The sequence below is a fragment of the Macrobrachium rosenbergii genome, chromosome 52, assembly GCF_040412425.1.
Source record: "Macrobrachium rosenbergii isolate ZJJX-2024 chromosome 52, ASM4041242v1, whole genome shotgun sequence".
Taxonomy (NCBI): Eukaryota; Metazoa; Arthropoda; class Malacostraca; order Decapoda; family Palaemonidae; genus Macrobrachium; species Macrobrachium rosenbergii.
The window spans coordinates 647,645-667,464 of NC_089792.1; positions in this window are offsets into that span (position 1 = coordinate 647,645).

Here is a 19,820-nt window from a genome sequence, read left to right on the forward strand (position 1 = left end):
TATATATATATGCTTGAAATATGTATATATATATATATTTATATATATATATATATATATAAATAATTTTTTATATATATATATATATATATATATATATATATATATATATATATATATATATATATATATTGTAAAAAGGGTGAATTTTATATTCGTCAAAATGAAATTCCCCCTTTTCCTCGATCAAAGCGAAATTATGTGGATTACGGAAGGTTCCAAACTAATACTTTTATTTTCCGAAACTCTCTGATAGATATCCTTAATTAACACATCATAGGGTGCGCCGAATCATTGCGAATGAAACTAAATCATTTTTATGGAGAAATTTGATAGCCAGGGGATAGAAATATGTATGTATGTATGAGTGTATTATATACACATATATATATTACATATATGTGATTATAATCACTTTAGCACGTGATACCTCTCTGTGGGTATATATATACGTATATATATATATATATATATATATATATATATATATATATATATATATATATATATATATAAACGAGTATATATATATATTTATTATAACATATATATCTGTACATTATATATATATATATATATATATATATATATATATATATATATATATATATATATATATATATATATATATATATTAAACATGAAGCCACAAACTTATTCAGATGCTCAGTATTAGATCACCTTCTGCCCCTATAGATTTGCATGACGTTCCTCGAAATGAAAAATGAATAAAACATATAAGAGTTGTTTTTATTAGTGGTTTCGGTTCAAGTTACCAAAGGAATATGTTTTATTTTATATCCTTTTCCGGCTTGAGATGTATATCCTTTATGATATGGTTTAGTAATAAGATTCTGAATATCACGTTTAGTGAATTAAAAGGCTGTGATGTTATTCTATTGTAATTTCAGTTTTCTGTAAAAGAAGACTATTGTGCCGGCTTTGTTTGTCCGCCCGCACTTTAATCTGTCCGCACTTTTTTCTGTCCGCACTTTTTCTGTCCGCCCTCAGATCTTAAAAACTATTGAGGCTAGAGGGCTGCAAATTAGTGTGTTGATCAACCATCCTCCAATCATCAAACTTACCAAATTGTAGCCCTCTAACCTCAGTAGTTTTTATTTTATTTAAGGTTAGATTTAGCCATAATCGTGCGTCTGGCAACGATATAGGCCAGGCCATCACCGGCAGTATTTAAAGTTTCATGGGCCGCGGCTCATACAGCATTGTACCGAGACCACTGAAAGTTAGATATGTTTTCGTTGGCCTTGATTATAAGCTTGTAGTGGCTGTACAGAAAACTCGATTGCGCCGAAGATATTCGGCGCATTTTTTACTCATCTTTTATATTGAAGTAAAGTAAGCATACGATTCTTCATGATAATAATTTTCATGTTATGAAAAACTATATATTTTATTCATCTATATTATAACAAAAGGTTTGCCATCAATAAAAGTATCAGTGATAACTGTGAATAATAAAAAAGAATAATGGGAAAGAAAAGTAAATTTTTAATATCCACTTGCAGTAGTAAGCTATACCTAATTTCCAAGTATAAGGGAACATTCTTCTGTTACCAAGTATAAGGTGACATTCTCCTGTTACCAAGTGTAAGGTGACATTCTCCTGTTAGCAAGTGTAAGGTGACATTCTCCTGTTAAAAAATATAAGGTGACATTCTCCTGTTACCAAATATGAAGTAACATTCTCTTGTTACCAAGGATGACATTCTGCTGTTACCAAATGTAAGGTAACATCCTTCTGTTATTAAACCTAAGATGACATTCTCCTGTTACCAAATATAAGGTGACAGTCTCCTGTTAAGAAGTATGAGGTGACATTGACCTGTTGCCAAGTATAAGGTGATATTCTCCTGTTACCAAATATGAGGCAACATTCTACTATTACCAAATATAAGGTGACATTCACCTGTTACCAAGTATAAGGTGACATTTAACTATTATTAAATAAAACTTGACATTCTCCTGTTAACCAAGGATGACATTCTGATGTTAACAAATATAAGGTGACATCTTCAGTTACCAAGTATAAGGTGACATTCTCCTGTTAATGATTATAAGGTGACATTCTCTTGTTCCCAAATAAGATGACATTCTCATGTTGACAAGTAGAAGGTGACACTCCTGTTACCAAACAAGGTGACATTCTCATGTTGACAGGTAGAAGGTGACACTCCTGTTCCCAAGTACAAGGCAACATTCTCCACCAGTCGCAGCGAAACTTCCATTCGTGAGGACAATTCTTTTGAGCAGCACCTTTCCATGATGCCCCTACAAAAAGAGTTCTAAAATGACGAATAATCTCGTACGAAAAAGAAGAAAATAGAAGAAAAACAAGACACTATGGAAGGAGAAGCCTCCCACTGAGGATATTCCCCCTGGAACAGCAAAAGGCCAACAAATATTCGGTCATGGTCAGTGGGTGGAGGCGGCGCCAGTGTCGTTTCAGATGCCGAGTGATGCTGACGCTCTGTGTCGATCTCCCGCCAGATCTTCGCTCGCTCGAAGTTCAAAACGTCGGTTCTCTAGTCCGCCCTTGTCTCGAGTCGTTTTGGTGAAGAATATACGTTTATTGAAAAGCATTCCGAAGTGGAAAAAACGCTTGAAAACATTTTGAATACCTGGAAAAACAACTCTAGTTTGCCGAAATATCTTTGAAGTAGCTTACCACTCTCGTGTTGAAAAGTTATAGGCCCGTACGACCGTGTAAGTGAGAGAGAGAGAGAGAGAGAGAGAGAGAGAGAGAGAGAGAGAGAGAGAGAGAGAGAAAAGGCAAGCAAAGGAACTTTTGAAGTTTTCTTTCCAGTTTGTATTTATATTTTTTTAAACGTTAATGTAAGTATTTGCTAATCTTGATTACAGTCTGGAAAGTGTTTCTGTATTCGCTTTTCTACAGACGTGTGAACTTTGCGTGATCTCTTTATGTGACGGCACAGGAATGTTTGGTTTTGCAATTTCCTGAATTGATCTCATGATATGTGAAATCTTTTCAGTTTCGCATTCTGTTACATTCCTGCCATGGTCTGTTATTATTATTATTATTATTATTATTATTATTATTATTATTATTATTATTATTGGTGAAGAAATCCACAGTGTTGTAAATGTAAATATATAATTCTAAAATACATTTACACTTACATCACTGTGATTTCTTCAACAATGATAATAATAATAATAATAATAATAATAATAATAATAATAATAATAATAATAATAATAATAATAATAATAATAAAAATATATATATACACACACACACACACACACATATATATATATATATATATATATATATATATATATATATATATATATATATATATATATATATATATATATATATATATATATAATTACACTTACACCACTGTGGATTTCTTCACTATTTTGGTGACTCATGCTGTTATGAGATTTTTAAGGATTATTATTATTATTATTATTATTATTATTATTATTATTATTATTATTATTATTATTATTCTCTATGCGTAGTAAAATAAGTCAAGTTCGTTAATTTTAAGTAATAACTAATCATGAACATATAAGTATATTTAAAAAATAGTTTTTTTGAGAAAAAAATTTTTATAAAAAATTTTTTTTGAGAAAAAAAGTTTTGTGAGAAAAATAGTTTTTTGAGAGAAGATAGTTTTTTGAGAAAAAATAGTTTTTGAGAAAAAATAGTTTTTTGAGATTTTTTCTACCAAAAAAACTTTTTTTTAAATTAAACCTTATCTTCATAATTTTTTTTTATATTATATGTGATAAATAACTCTTAAATTTATTTTTACCTTTTTTTTTGCACCATCACAAGATTTCTTTACTTTTTAAACATTATTTTTTACTGATTTTTCTTATGGTTTTTCGGGTTTTCTTTATTGTTTTTTCTTGTTATTATTAATCGAGTGTTCATCTTATTTCGTTTCTTGGTACAGAATTCCTTAGCCCGTGTCTCCGAATGGTAGTATCTAATTCAATCAACGAATTTCCTTTTGGTCTGGGGCCTGAAGTAGAATTTTTGGTCGAGGTTTACAGATTGGAATTTTGGTGTAGGTTTTTAGATTGGAATTTTCGGTGTGGGGTTTAAGATTGGAATTTTTGGTCTGGGTTTTTAGATTGGAATTTTTGTCTAGGTTTTGTAATGGAATTTTTGGTCTAAGCTTTTGGATTGGAATTTTTGGTTTAGGTTTTTAGATTGGAATTTTTGGTCTGTATTTAGAATGGAAATTTTGGTGTAGGTTTTTGGAATGGAAATTTTGGTCTACGTTCTTAGAGTGGTAATTTGTTCTACGTTTTTGGATTGGAATATTTAATGTAGGTTTGTGGAATGGAATATTTGGTCTAGGTTTTTAGATTGGAATTTTTGGTTTAGGTTTTTGGAATGGAATTTTTGGTTTAGGTTTTTGGAATGGAATTTTGGGTGTAGGTTTTTAGATTGGAATTTTTGGTCTAGGTTTTTGCAGTGGAATTTTTACTGTGGAATTTTTTGGTCTAGGTTTTTGGAATGGAATTTTTGGTCTAGGTTTTTAGATGGAATTTTTGGTCTAGGTTCGAACAGAATTTTTTGGTCAAGGTTTTTAGAATGGAATTTTTGGTCTAGGTTTTTAGACCGAAAATTTTCGTTTAGGTTTTTGGAATGGAATTTTTGGTCTAGGTTTTTGGAATGGAATTTTTGGTCTAGGTTTTTAAGTTGGAATTTTTTGGTCTAGGTTTTTAGGTTGGAATTTTTGGTCTAGGTTTTTGGGATGGAATTTTTGTCAATGTTTTTAGACTGGAGTTTTTGTCTGGGTTTTTAGGTTGGAATTTTTGGTCTAGGTTTTTGTAATGGAATTCTTGGTCTGTTTTTAGATTGGAATTTTTGTCTGGGTTTTTAGAATGGAATTTTGGGTCTAGGTTTTTAGATGTAATTTTTGGTCTAGGTTTTTAAACTGAAATTTTTGTCTAGGTTGTTACAATGGAATTTTTGGTGTAGGTTTTTGCAACTGAAATTTTGGTCTAGGTTTTTGGAATAGAATTTTGATCTAGGTTTTTGGAATAGAATTTTTGGTCTAGGTTTTTGGAATAGAATTTTTGGTCTAGGCTTTTAGATTGGGTTGTAATTTTTAGTCTAGGTTCTTAAAATGGATGGAATGGGATATTTGGTGTAGGTTCTTAGAATGGGGTTTTGGTCTAGGTTTGTGGATTGGAATATTTGATGTAGATTTTTGGAACTAAATTTGGGTCTAGGTTTTTAGAATGGAATTTTTGGTCTAGGTTCTTCGAATAGAATTTTGGTCTAGGTTTTTTGGAATGGAATTTTTGTTCAAGGTTTTTAGACTGGATTTTTTGGTCTAGGGTTTTACAATGGAAATTTTGGTCTAGGTTTTTGGAGTGGAATTTTTGGCGGGGCTTTTGGCATGGAATTTTTTGGTTTAGTCTTTGCATGGCATTTTTGGTCTAGGTTTAGAATTGGAACATTTGGTCTAGATTTTTGGAATGGAATGTTTGTTTCCAGGTTTTTCAAATGGAATTTTTTTCCAAGGGCTTTGAATAGCATTTCTGGTCTATGCTTTAGATTGATATTTTAGATTCCATTCTCAGGATGGAATTTCAGATGTAATTCCACGAATGGAATTTTAGTCCAGGTTCTTGGTGAAGTTTTTTATGGTACTGTTTGTGTAAGAGTCAGAATGATATATTTTTTTTATCCAGACCTCTGAAATGACATTTTGGCCCAGACTATCAGATAAAATTTCTGGTTCATCTGACTGATATCATCTCCAGGCCTCTAAATAATATTTCGGATCCAAGCCTTCGGAAGGTAATTGAATGGTATTTTTGAATGGTTCCTCGTGACAGGTCTCTGATTGCTAATTTCATTCAGGTAGTATAAAGGTATTTGTGGTCTGAGTCTGAATGCTTTGAATGGCATTGATCTAAATCTTCTATTGGTATTTTGGATCAGAACCTTAACAAGGAATTCATTTGGTCCACTTCATCGAAAATTAACTTTGACCTATATCTCTAAATGGTGTTTTTATTCATTCATGTCTCAATGAGTATTTTCATTTGAAATCATTGCAAATTATTTTTTTGTACATCGCTATGTATATTTTCTTCCTGTTTCTGAAGGAAATTTTTATACTCCACGTATCTGAGAATTGTTGATTTATCTATTTTTTTATGTGTACTACAGTATACGTCTAAGATCTGTGTTTTTGGCTCACTTCTCTGAATACCGTTGGGGGTTGTTAGGTATCATGTCTCTAAACTACAGTTTTTAGTCCAGGTGTGTAATCAAGAATCTTGTCCAGATATCTGAATACTTTATAGTGTATAAATCATTTTAATGGCTTAATAGCAGTGTGTAGTAAACGTGCCACGCTGTCGAACTACTCAGTTCCAGAGGTCTTTTATTCCTCGCACCGCTGGACTGTGGAATATTAGAACCTCAAAAGTTCACGCAAAGATCCAGAGCATTACTACCCTAAAACAATTCATCTTTTTCTTTAATATCTTATTTATATTTTTACCTTTTTGTTTTTAATTTATGAATTTGTCTTTCTTTTAATAACTGATCTCTTCTTTCTGCATATCCTGTTATACTCTGTAATTTCTTTCAGATGAGCAACCATATTCTTTGGAAACTTGAATTTCAAGTCGATGGCCCCTTTGGGCTTGTTCCATATGGATATGGTTCATCTTTTGAATAATAATAATAATAATAATAATAATAATAATAATAATAATAATAATAATAATAATAATAATAATAATTATAATAATAGTGGCACTAGTTTTTAAATTGTAGTTTATTCCAGGACTCATACTGGTATTGCTTCCAGTTCATCACCTGGCATATTTCAAATCAGGTCTCCGACCAGATATTAGATCCAGGTGTCTGAACGGTTTTTCTGTTGCGGACTTCGATAGTAATTTTCTGTCTGGTTACAGAACAGCAATTCAATTCCAGTTTTCCAATAGGCATTTATTATAGATTAGTTCTAACAAGAGCAGAACTTAATGGAGGCATGTTTGATCTATATACTTATAAAATTCTTTATGGAATTAAATCAAATTTTTGTGTCTTTAATTATCCTCCAAGTCATCTTTCTCAGTGCCATCAGTTCACCTCACACAGTGCACTGTAGGCAGTACGTAAGGTTCTTTGCAGCGTCCCTTGGGTCCCTAGCTGCTACCCCTTTCGTTCCTTTTACTGTACCTCCATTCGCATTTTCTTTCCTCCATCTTACTTTTTGCCCTCTCCTAACAATTCTTTCATGGTGCCACTGCGAGGTTTTCCTCCTGTTACACCTGTCAGATCTACTTTACTCAAAAATTTTCCTTTCACTACTGAAAGACCTCGTAGATCCCAGCGCTTGTCCTTCGGCCTAAATCTTATATTCCAATTCCAATCCTTTCTTAGGCAACTGTACAGTCGAAAGACGAATAGCAGGAGAAGTAATGAAACGAATTTATTTTCAATTTCGACTCGTGAAGTAAATGAAGTAAATGCTTCCTGTATATTTTTTCAGGATGAAACAGACGACTCATTAATCGTTTTAGAAGAAACTAGAATGATTTAAAGTGTACTCTACATGCAAAACTGTCACCCACGCAGTTAATTACAAACTCTTTTGATTCATTTAATAGCCTGCACACCAATTAATTCATTTAGCCTGTCCGTTCATTCATAATCTCCGGGAGGGCTGAGGTTAGCAAATGGAGGCTCATCAGGGGTTGATTGCCTTTTGAAGTGGTGGTTTGTCTACACCAACGTGGAGAGAGAGAGAGAGAGAGAGAGAGAGAGAGAGAGAGAGAGAGATTTTGAAGTTCTTCACCAATGTTATAATGTTATAGAATTATAATTTTTCAAGGTAATAATGATTTTGAAAACTTGCTTTCACAACAACGGAAAGAGAGAGAGAGAGAGAGAGAGAGAGAGAGAGAGAGAGAGAGAGAGAGAGAGAGAGAGAGGTAGGAAGCTTTTTGCATTTATTTTAACTTTTCTTTTAGAAATGAAGACTTTTTCGTTCAGGTTTCCCTCAGTGAGACCTCTGATGTCTACCAGAGAATTGCTAATGCATCTTCCGATATTTTGCATCTTCCAGTCTTGGATGGTCTGGGATGCATCTTAGAGAGAGAGAGAGATCTACGCTCAGTTATGTTCCTCAGATGAGCTGGTAGCGCATTGAATAGAGATCGATGCTGGTTTGGATTAATGTAATCCTGGTATAGTTTGGCCAATGTTCTAATGTTAGAGAAAAATATTTTTGTACTTTCAGGTTTTGGAAAAGTAATAATAAAAATAATTTAGCAAGTTAATTTTTTTAATCTCGTTTTCACACCTGTCGACAGGTATGACGTTATTCTCATAGAATAACTTCATGCCAGAATGATTGCGAAATCATTTGCCATTGATTTCAGCTGTGTGAAAGCAAATATAGTTCGTTGTATGTTTAGTGTGCTTTGCTTGTGTGAGTGTTTATGCTTGTGTATAATGTATGCATAGTTATTTTTTATGTATTTATATGTATCTATATATATATAAATACATATGTATATATACATACATACATACGCGTGTATACAAATAAAATCCGATTCACAAAAATCAACATGGGAGCGTACATAGTAGACAACTCGCCATTTTCAAAGCAGCTAACATTAGAATGATTAAGAACATAAAACATTTTCCATAAAAAAGTTCATCTCACAGAATCAGGGATAAAGGAAGGTCAATCAGATACATTTGAAGTGTAAAAAAAGTTATTATCATCGATAAAATGTGATATCAAAATTCGTGATAAGTTTCTTCTCAAGGTTAAGGGCAAAGGTGAGACGCTTCCCATAATGCACTGGTTGCTAAAAACTCGTTAAAAAAATTTCATATGGGTCTCGTTCATTGTTGCTGTAATACATACAGCACTGACCACCTCTGTGTTGCCATATCAAGCTTATTTGTAGTCAGATTAGGGAGCTTCATTTGAAGGTAGATTTTATAATATTGATCAGTTTTGGGAAGTGAAGCTCAATATACGTTGCCTGTAATCGGAAGGTTTATTATCATAATCACTCGTCAAAAAAAGCTAAATGTAATTCCACTTTTTGCTTTAGCAAACTCTTAAAACAAACAAGTAAAAGGTTCGCCCAAGTTTCTTAGGCCCAATCGAGTTTTCTTCACAGCGTATAATCAAGGTCACCGAAGATATCTATCTTTCAGTGGTCTCGGTATAATGCTGTCTTTAACCATGGTGGCCTGTCCATATCGTTGCCAGACGATTTGATCATAACGTTAACTTTAAATAAAATCAAAACTACTAAGGCTAGAAGGCTGCAGTTTGGTATGTTTGATGATTGGAGGGTGGATGATCAACATACCAATTTGCAGCCCTCTAACCTCAGTAGTTTTTAAGATGTGAGGGCGGACAGAAAAAGCGCAGACAGAAAAAGTGTTGGCGGACAGACAAAGCCGGCACAATAGTTTTCTTTTACAGAAAACAAAAAGGAACAAAAATACATGATTAAGAAAAATGAAACTTGTTGACTTTGAATCTACAATATTAAAAACACGTGAAATTCACTTCAAATTATGCTTTTTTCTGGGGCCCCAAGAAAAACATTTTATTCTCCCCGAATCAGAGTTACAACTTGCTGTGCAACGTTTGAATTCAGATAACTATATTTCATTCGGGAACAAAGTGTTTTTACAAACTGAGAAAGTTCCATTCTCTTTGAACAAATTTGTATTGAATGCAACAGAATGTTTGGCAAGATTTGAAACGTATTCCAGACAGTTGGAAGCGAAATAACTGAGAAAGTTCCATTCATACGTTCGTTTGACGGATCACGTGAATTGCGTGAATGGAAACGTATTCCAGACAGTTGGAAGCGAAATATGAAAATTATTTTAATATAATACCAATTTCCTTGATATGGAATTGTCAGTTGTTAACTATTTACAATAATGTTAATGACATTATTGTAAATAAACTGTTCGATAAACGTCATGTGTTTTAATTTTTGATCCGTGCACCTAGTTATTAAAGACCTGGTGGGGGAGCGGTGGGTAGAGCCGTCAGTGCACAGGCATTACTTAAGGATCTTTGCAGGGTCCCTTCGGTCCCTAGCTGCAACCCCTTTCATTCCCTTTACTGTACCTCTGTTCATATTCTCTCTCTTCCTACTTGCTATCCACCCTCTCCTAACAATTGTTTCAACTGCTTTGAGGTTTTCCTCCTGTTACACCTTTCAAACCCTTCTCTCAGTTTCCCTTTCAGCGATGAATAACCACATAGGTCCCAGTGCTTGGCTTTTGGCCTAGATTTTATATTCAATCTCATTCCTAGTTATTAAAGATTAAGCCAATGAATCACATCTTAATGTATAGACGTTTGAGTAGCCTAAACTTACTTCTTAGTGAACATCTGAGTGGAGATTCCCAATAAGCATCATTGTGAATATCACACTTTCTCGCGTTCGACACTTCTTTGTTTGCCAAAGTTCTCACACTTTTTTTTTTTTTGTTTCCTATTCGCTCGTGGTACTTCACGCAACGTCTAGTTTTTTATGAGAGAGAGAGAGAGAGAGAGAGAGAGAGATGCTAATGCCCTGGACTCTTTACTGGTCTCACACACAGTCAGGAAAACATATATACATATATATATATATATTATATATTATATGTGTATATATATATATATATTTATGACTATGCAAATCACATGGGAACGTGTTTCAAAATGAATTTCTGACTCAGAACAGGACCGAACCCCTGTGTTTTCAGGTTCCATTTTTAGCAATTTGCTAATGACTTTTATGGTCTAGTTGGGGTCTGAAAAAATATATACATATTTATATATATAAATATATTTCTGACCTCAGGATCGATCCTGGTGCAGTGAGTCAGAAATTTCTTTTATGACTTGTTCCACACGTGATTGTGTTCGATTGATTATTTCCATGTGTATATATATATATACATGTATGTATATATATATATATATATATATATATATATATATATATATATATATATATATATATATATATATATATATAATATATATATTTCAGACCTGTTTGATTGAAATATAATTCATCTCTTCACTCCTATTTTTGTGTGTTTACAGTACTAAAAACTCCACTTAAACAATATTTTCTGTAGTAGTCGTAGCCTTCAATAACTCCATAGCTCTATGTTTAACTTACCTTTCCCTGTTCAGAATATTGCTCAGCCAGAGTGAAAGAATGTTTTTGTTTACAAAGTTGGCAATTCAAGAAAAACAAATTTGAACATTTACTTATGGCGTCATGACATCCATTTCTTCAAATTCATGTAAATGATTTTCTTATCTTCTCTTAAGAGACAGAGGAAGTCGTGGCGGATATTATTATTAAATATGAATTGAAACCCACAGTTTTCTTTTGCATTCAGATAAGAAATGGAAGTAATATATTTTAAAAATAGTGGGATAAAAAGCAGTAAATTTCAAGGACGATGTAAATCACAGGAGCAGAATTCAATAAGCTGAGTTTTCGTAGTAGTAAAGAGCCCGGGAGTGAAATTTATTACACGGAATAGAAGTACAAAATCGTTAATACATTTTCGGAGAAATCGTTAATACATTTTGTGTGTGCATATATAATATATATATACATACATATATATATATATATATATATATATATATATATATATATATATATATATATATATATATATATATATATATATATATATATATATATATGTATATATATATATATATATATATATACGCACCAATTAGAAAACGCCGAAAAGAAATCGAACAGATCTGAAGCGTTTGAAAGGGGCCTGAATCCCCACTCTTTCCCCACACCCACCTTCAACAACCAGAGGAATATTTAGATTTTCCATTTACGGTTTGGCATCAATAAGTCGTATAGTCTGCGTAGCGAACGTTATTTGTTTCCCGTGATTTTTTTTAAATCTTTCCTTGGCAGAAGAGTTGTTGGGAGAGCTAAAGTCACAAAAAAAAAATACACCAATCCCTTTTTTTTTTTATAGGGAGCTATTAGCGCGTTGGAAATTGGACTCTAGTTTTATTTTGGCGTTTTTGAATGTATTTCCGATTTTATTTTTGAGTGTTTTCATGTATATACGGAAAGCTGTCTATCTTGTTATACCTGCTTGCAGTTTGTTTGCACTGCCTGTTATTGTTTGTATACCTAATGACCATAAGTTTGAAACGTTAAACGCCACTGACACACACACACACATATACACACACACACATATATATATATATATATATATATATATATATATATATATATATATATATATATATATATATATATATATATATATATATATATATATATATATATGTGTGTGTGTGTGTGTAATGGGGAAGGCTTGCACTTCTTATTAACTGGAACTTCACTTATCGTGCTCAGATGTCGGCTATCTTTCAATATTCCATAAGTTCTTCTTTTATAAATTTTGGTTAAATGAAATTTATGTTTCCCCTTGCTTCCATTTATTTAGTCTTTAAACTGTATAACTTTTCCACCTTTCAATGGGTAGCAATGACCGAGTCTTTATCTTAAAAGGCACATCGTAAAATTCGTGGACTTAGAATTTCACTTGTACTATGGGCATTTAGAAATTTTATAAGTTCACAAGTCTGTTCGAGCTTTCACAGTCACTTCTCCACACATCTCGCACACTCCCTGCCCTGATGCCCTTTTCTAACTAACTCTGCTTCCAGAGCCTTCGTATATATGGGTATGGGTTCGATGCCTAAATCTGGTATAATTTTCCCTAGTTTCGTCCAGATGGGCTTCCCTTTTCCATTAATGTTTCACGTTTAATTGTCTATGCAATTCGTTCAACGGTTGTTATCGAGTTAATGTTATGGTGTGCGAGAGATCACCGGGCGAGGTCAAGATCGAAATTAGTTCATCTTTTTGCCCAGCGCAGTACAGGTAAGCACTTTTAGTCACTAGCGACGAACGGTTAAACTCGGCATCTGTTATCACTTAGTTTTCGTTAACGTCCTTTCTGTTTTTGCTCTCTCTGTCTTTATCAGTAATTTTCTGTATGCCCTTGTGCGTATATCGAAATAATTAGTTTATTGAATTATAGACTCGTTTCTATTATATATATATATATATATATATAATATATATATATATATATATATATATATATATATATATATATATATATATATATATATATATATACACACACATATATATATGTATAGTAAGCAAGAGATTTGACAAAATACGGAGATATATAGTTTAGAGTGCGGAAGAGGATTACACACATACACACACACACACACACACACGCTAACACACGCATTGCTGACAAACCTCCAGTGTAGTGTATGAAACTGGTAATGCTCTGGAAAATTCTATGCACTTTGCAGTGTCTTTTATTTTCTCTGGAGACACCGCTTGTTAAAGGGGAGAGAGAGAGAGAGAGAGACCTTACTTACTGACCTTACAGTTCGTTCGGGTTGCCCCAGGTCCCTCAGTGTGAGGCACCTTTGATGTCTACCAGAGAATTGCTAACGCATCTTCCGGTATATTTTGCATCTTCCAATCTTGGATGGTCTGGGATGCATCTTAGATATTTGTCAAGCTTATTCTTAAACACATCTACGCTCACTCCTGTTATATTCCTCAGATGAGCTGGTAGCGCATTGAATAGACGCTGCATTATCGATGCTGGTGCGTGGTGGATTAATGTCTTGTGTGCTTTCCTTAGTTTTCCTGGTATAGTTTTGGGCACTATTAATCTACTTCTGCTTGCTCTTTCTGATATTTTTAGCTCCATGATGTTTTCGGTAATTCCTTCTATCTGTTCCCATGTTTGGATTACCATGTAGCGTTCTCTTCTCCTTTCAAGACTATATAAATTTAAGAATTGTAGTCTTTCCTAGTAGTCAAGGTCCTTAACTTCTTCTATTCTAGCTGTAAATGACCTTTCTACACTCTCTATTTGTGCAATATCCTTTTGGTAGTGTTGGTACCATATTATATTGCAATATTCAAGTGGACTACGTATGTACGTTTTATAAAGTATAATCATGTGTTCAGCTTTTCTTGTTTTGAAATGCCGGAACAACATTCCCATTTTTGCTTTGCATTTTGCCAATAGTATTGCTATTTGATCATTGCATAACATATTCCTGTTCAACATCACACCAAGGAATTTAACTGCTTTCTTGTTTGTGATTGTCTCATTATTAGGTCCTTTATATGCATATAGCATTCCTTCTTTATCACCATAGTTCATTGACTCAAATTTATCAGTTAAATACCATCCTATTTATCTTTGCCCATTTATATATTTTGTTTAGGTCTCTTTGTAGCGAGTTCCTATCTTCATCACAAGCAATTTCTCTACTTATTCTTGTGTCATCTGCGAAACTTCCTACTACTGAGTCCTTAACATTACTGTCTATGTCTGCAATCATAATCACAAACAGCAATGCAGCTAACACCGTACCTTGTGGCACACCGGATATTACCGTAGCTTCATCCGATTTCTCATCGTTTGCAATCACTATCTGTTTTCTGTTTTGCAAAAATTCTTTTATCCATCTTCCTACTTTGTCCACAATGTTATGTTTTCTCATTTTTTCGCTAATATATTATGGTCTACCTTGTCAAAAGCTTTTGCAAAGTCTAGGTAAACCACATCTGTATCTTTTCATTTATCATATTTTTTTACATATGCTTTCATGGTGGACTAACAGTTGGGTTTGTGTACTTTTTCTGGGTACAAAACCATGTTGTCCTATATTGAACAATCTATTTTTCATTAAATGTATCAGTATATTTTTTTTTTCATTACCCTCTCATAAACTTTCATAATATGAGATGTCAGACTCACAGGCCTATAATTACTTGCCTCTAGTCTTGAACCACTTTTGAAAGTAGGAGTAATATATGCTAATTTATGCTCATCATAAATCTTGCCTGTATCTATACTTTGTCTTAATAATATTGCTAGAATGGCTTTGCTAATCAATGAACCACTTTCTTTAACAATATGGCAGGTGCTGTCTGGTCCTGCTGCTGATCCATTTTTAATTTCATTAATAGCCTGCACAATATTGGCTTCTGTAATATCTATATCCGATAAGTATTCAATATTTTCATCTCTTATTTCTGTATCATTTTTTCTTCATTATCAATTCTAGGTGTAAATTCACTCTTATATCTTTCTGCTAATATGTTACATATTTCCTTTTTCATTTGTTAATCGCCCTTCAATTCTTAGAGGGAATTTCTACTCTTATTTTATTCATCTTTTTTGCATATGAATAAAAAATTTTAGGGTTTGCTTGATATTTTGTAGGGTCTTTTCTTCTAGGTTCCATTTTTTCATTTTCTTTTTGACTGTATAATCTTTTGTTCTGCATTTTCTATCTTACTTTTTAGTTCCATCACTTTCCATGCATTCTTTTCTTTTGCAAGACCTTTTTTCCACTTTCTGATTTTCTGGAACAAGATCCTTCTGTCTCTTGGTATTCGTGACTGATGTTTACTTTTTCTTGGTATATATTTTTTCCACTATTTCCTCTAATATTTTATATAATATATTGGTATTTACCTGTATATTATCACTTACAAATATGTTTTCCCATTCTTTGTTTAATTCTTCATTTATTTTTGACCAATTTATATTCTTACTATAGAAATTGTATTTTCCATATCCTTCCCATTTTTTAATCTCTTGCTTTTCTCTGTTTTCATGTGCTTTGGAACGGACTGTTAGTTCTATGACACTGTGGTCCGAAATACTCGTGTTATACACTATTATTTCTTTAACATAGTTCACCTCGTTCACAAATACTAGGTCTAAAAATATTATCCTTTCTTGTTGGCAGGTGATTTATTTGCTGAATGTTATGTTCTAGTAGCATATCTAATAGCTTTTCAAATTGCCTCTTATCTTCTGAGCTACCATTGCTCTCTTTTTATATGTATAAATACAACCACAATTGAGAGAGAGAGAGAGAAAAGTTTCACGCCTCTGCCCTGTTCTTACGTCTCAGCTGAATCCTGAGCTGAATATAGGCTTTCGCATTTCTGAAAGGATGAGCCATTTCCAGTAAAATAATATATATATATATATATATATATATATATATATATATATATATATATATATATATATGTATATATATATATACACATCTTATATACACACACACAGTGCATAAATACTGCAGCGATACCAATGATCCATATATACTAACTGCAATTGCCCCTTCGTGTAAATTTGCCAGCTAAGAAAACGTATATAAAAAAATAAACGCCCCCAAAAAAAATCCCCAAAAGACGGTGTATAACTTTACAATACAATTCAATACGATTCCCCGTGAAAGATTTCTTCGTGTTTCCGAAGGAGATTCTCCGGTGTGAAATTGGGTATCCAAGTCATTAAGGAAAGACGAAAGCATCACCACGCCTTGGGGGCTCTAAGATGAAGTTTACCGATATGTGGAACAACAATGTCTCAGCATCCGCGAGGACGAGTGGCGATGATGCAATCTCACGCCCCTGTCAGAAAATCCTCACTTTGATTCGAGCGGAAACGCGAGGTGAAAACTCTTGTGTTTGTTGTGTATTCTCGGTGTTCCGCCTCGATTTCTCCTTCTCTCTCTCTCTCTTAGTTAGGTATAGAGTTTTTTTTTTAGTTTTCTGTAAAAGAAAACTATTGTGCAGGCTTTGTCTGTCCGTCCGCACTTTTTTCTGTCCGCACTTCTTCTGTCCGCCCTCAGATCTTAAAAACTACTGAGGCTAGAGTGCTGCAAATCGGTGTTTTATCATCCACCATCTAGTCATCACACAAGAAATTGCAGCCTTTAGCCTCAGTAGTTTTTATTTTATCTAAGGTAAAAGTTAACAATGATCGTGCTTCTGGCAACGATATAGGTTAGCCCACCACCGTGCCGTGGTTAAAGTTTCATGGGCCACGGCTCATACAGCATTATACCGAGACTACCGAAAGATAGATGTATTTTCGGTGGCCTTAATTTTATGATGTACAGAAAACTCGATTGCGCCGAAGAAACATCGGCGCAGTTTATACTTTTTTTTGTGTTTTCTTTCCACTCCGAAGCAAGTCAGTTCAGAAATTTCACTGCAGGCGTTACTTAAGGTTCTTTACAGCGTCCCTTCGGCCCCTAGCTGCAACCCCTTTCATTCCTTTTACTGTCCCTCCGTTCATATTCTCTCTCTTCCACCTTACTTTCCTCAACCCTCTGTTAACAATATTGCTTCACAGTGCAACTGCAAAAAGGTTTTCCTCCTGTTACACCTTTTAAACCTTTTTAATCTCACTTTCCCTTTCAAAGCCGAATGACGTCATAGGTCCCACCGTTTAGCCATTGACCAAAATTTTATATTCCAATCATACTTCCTGAGCCATTTGTTCCACATATATATTATCTGGTGAAAGTATTTAGCGTGCCTCTCCAGGTGGATAATTCCTGAATGAAATTGGTTGAATATAGGATTTAGGCCAAAGGCCAAGCACTGGGACCTATGAGGTCATTCAGCGCTGGAAAGGAAATTGAGAGTAGGTAGGTTTGAAAGGTGTAACAGGAGGAAAACCTCGCAGTTGTACTATGAAATACTTGTTAAAAGACGGTGGATAGCAAGATGAAAGAAAGAGAATATGAATGGAGGTACACTAAAAGAATGAAAGGGGTTGCAGCTAGGGGCCGAAGGGATGCTGCAAGATAGTTCCTGAAGATTCATAAGTATTCACCAAAAAGTTTGTCTTAGGGGCGGAGATTCCCCATTGAACGTTTTCAACAAATTTAATCAAAATCCGTTCATTGGTTCTCAAGCTATTATTATTATTATTATTATTATTATTATTATTAGAGTCTCTCTTTATCCATTTAGTATTTATTTTGTGTTTAATTCGTAAATGAAATTATTTCTTATTTTCTTGTTGCCAGTCATTGTTTTTCTTTACGCCAACGTTGTAATTAAAGCATATTGTTTTGCATTATATTATTCATTGGTGTTATATATATACATATATATATATATATATATATATATATATATATATATATATATATATATATATATATATATATAATATTACAGGGAATTTATGAAATGGCCAATTCGCTTAGGAACGTTTGATCCCCGAGGGCTAGTACTAAACACGGCGAAACAGTGATTCATCTTCACTGTTTTGCCGTGTTTAGCTGACTAGCAACAGAAATCAAATGTGTTTCGTACTAACCCCTGCGGGATCAAATGCACTTAAGGACATTAATTTTGATCCAGCAGGGGCTAGTACTAAACACGGCGAAATACATTTAACCCCCCTGGCTAGTACTGAACACGGAGAAACAGTGTAAATGAATCATTGTTTAGCCGTGTTTAGGACTAGACTCGGGGATGAAACGTTCTAATGGAATTGGTCACTTCACAAATTCCTAGTGTTTTCGTGAAATCCCTGATTTCACATATTCCCTGTAACATATATATTTATATATAATATATATATATATATATATATATATATATATATATATATATATATATATATATATATATATATATATGATATTGGAATATCCTATATCTTTATACTGTTTACAGATTGCTAAAATGATGCCTGTGAAATTGCAAATATTAGGAATCAGAACGCTATTAAGAATGCATAAACTCTTTACCACTGGCAATCGGGGCCGCTAAATTATAGATTATGCAGTCAAATGATAATTTCTTATGATTTATTTATGCCAAAGTATTGGTTAACGATAAAATATCCAGCTGTTCACGGTTTACTTTGAATCTCAGTATTATTATTATTATTATTATTATTATTATTATTATTATTATTATTATTATTCAGAAGCTGAAATCTATTCATGTGGAACAAGCCCACAAAAGAGGCTTATGATTTGAAATTCAAGCTTTTAAAGATTATTATTATTGTTATTATATTATTATTATTATTATTATTATTATTATTATCCAGAAGATGAAATCTATTCATGTGGAACAAGCTCACAAAAGGAGCCTTTGATTTGAAATTCAAGCTTCTAAAGATTATTATTATTATTATTATTATTATTATTATTATTATTATTATTATTGGTTCTATTGAATATTATTGCTGCTTCAGCTGCATTTATTTTGTAGAAGACTTTTTCTATTTTCCTTATTGCGGACTTCTCTTCAGTGGAGGTGCGTGCTAACAGCTCGCCTATATTTGTCATTTCATGGGGGAAAAGTCAAAATCTGGATTCTGCTTCTTTATATATTCTATACAGTTGGTTCTATACAATTGTTGCCGCTACGTTTCGACAGACTCTTCTGTCATTCTCCAGCGGGAGCTAGTAGAGGACTGGCAGATTGCATAGGTCCTTCTGAACTTATACACGGGCTTCAGCGGGGGGTCATGGACGGCGAATTCTGATTGGTTGCAGTCGGCGAACTTCAAGCCAAATTTCTGCGGCGAAACCCGATCCTGACAGATCTTCGCAACCTGGGAATATCATTCATTCCAGCGTTCCCGTTGGCCTGCAGTTGCGTGATGTCATGCCGGCTGACATCATCAGTAGTTTGGCTGCTATTGGGCTGAGGATGAATGATGTCATTATCTACTCTTTCTGTCGTAGTCGGGGATTGTCTCGAAGGGCGCCTCGCTCATCAGGGCATCTCCATTCTCAGGGTTGTCGTTTTCAGGTATTCGTTGGATTTGGTGGGTGTTCTGCATTACTTTCTTAAATTCGTGGGTAGGGCGATGCCTCCTGCGTCGTATTCATTGTTGGTTT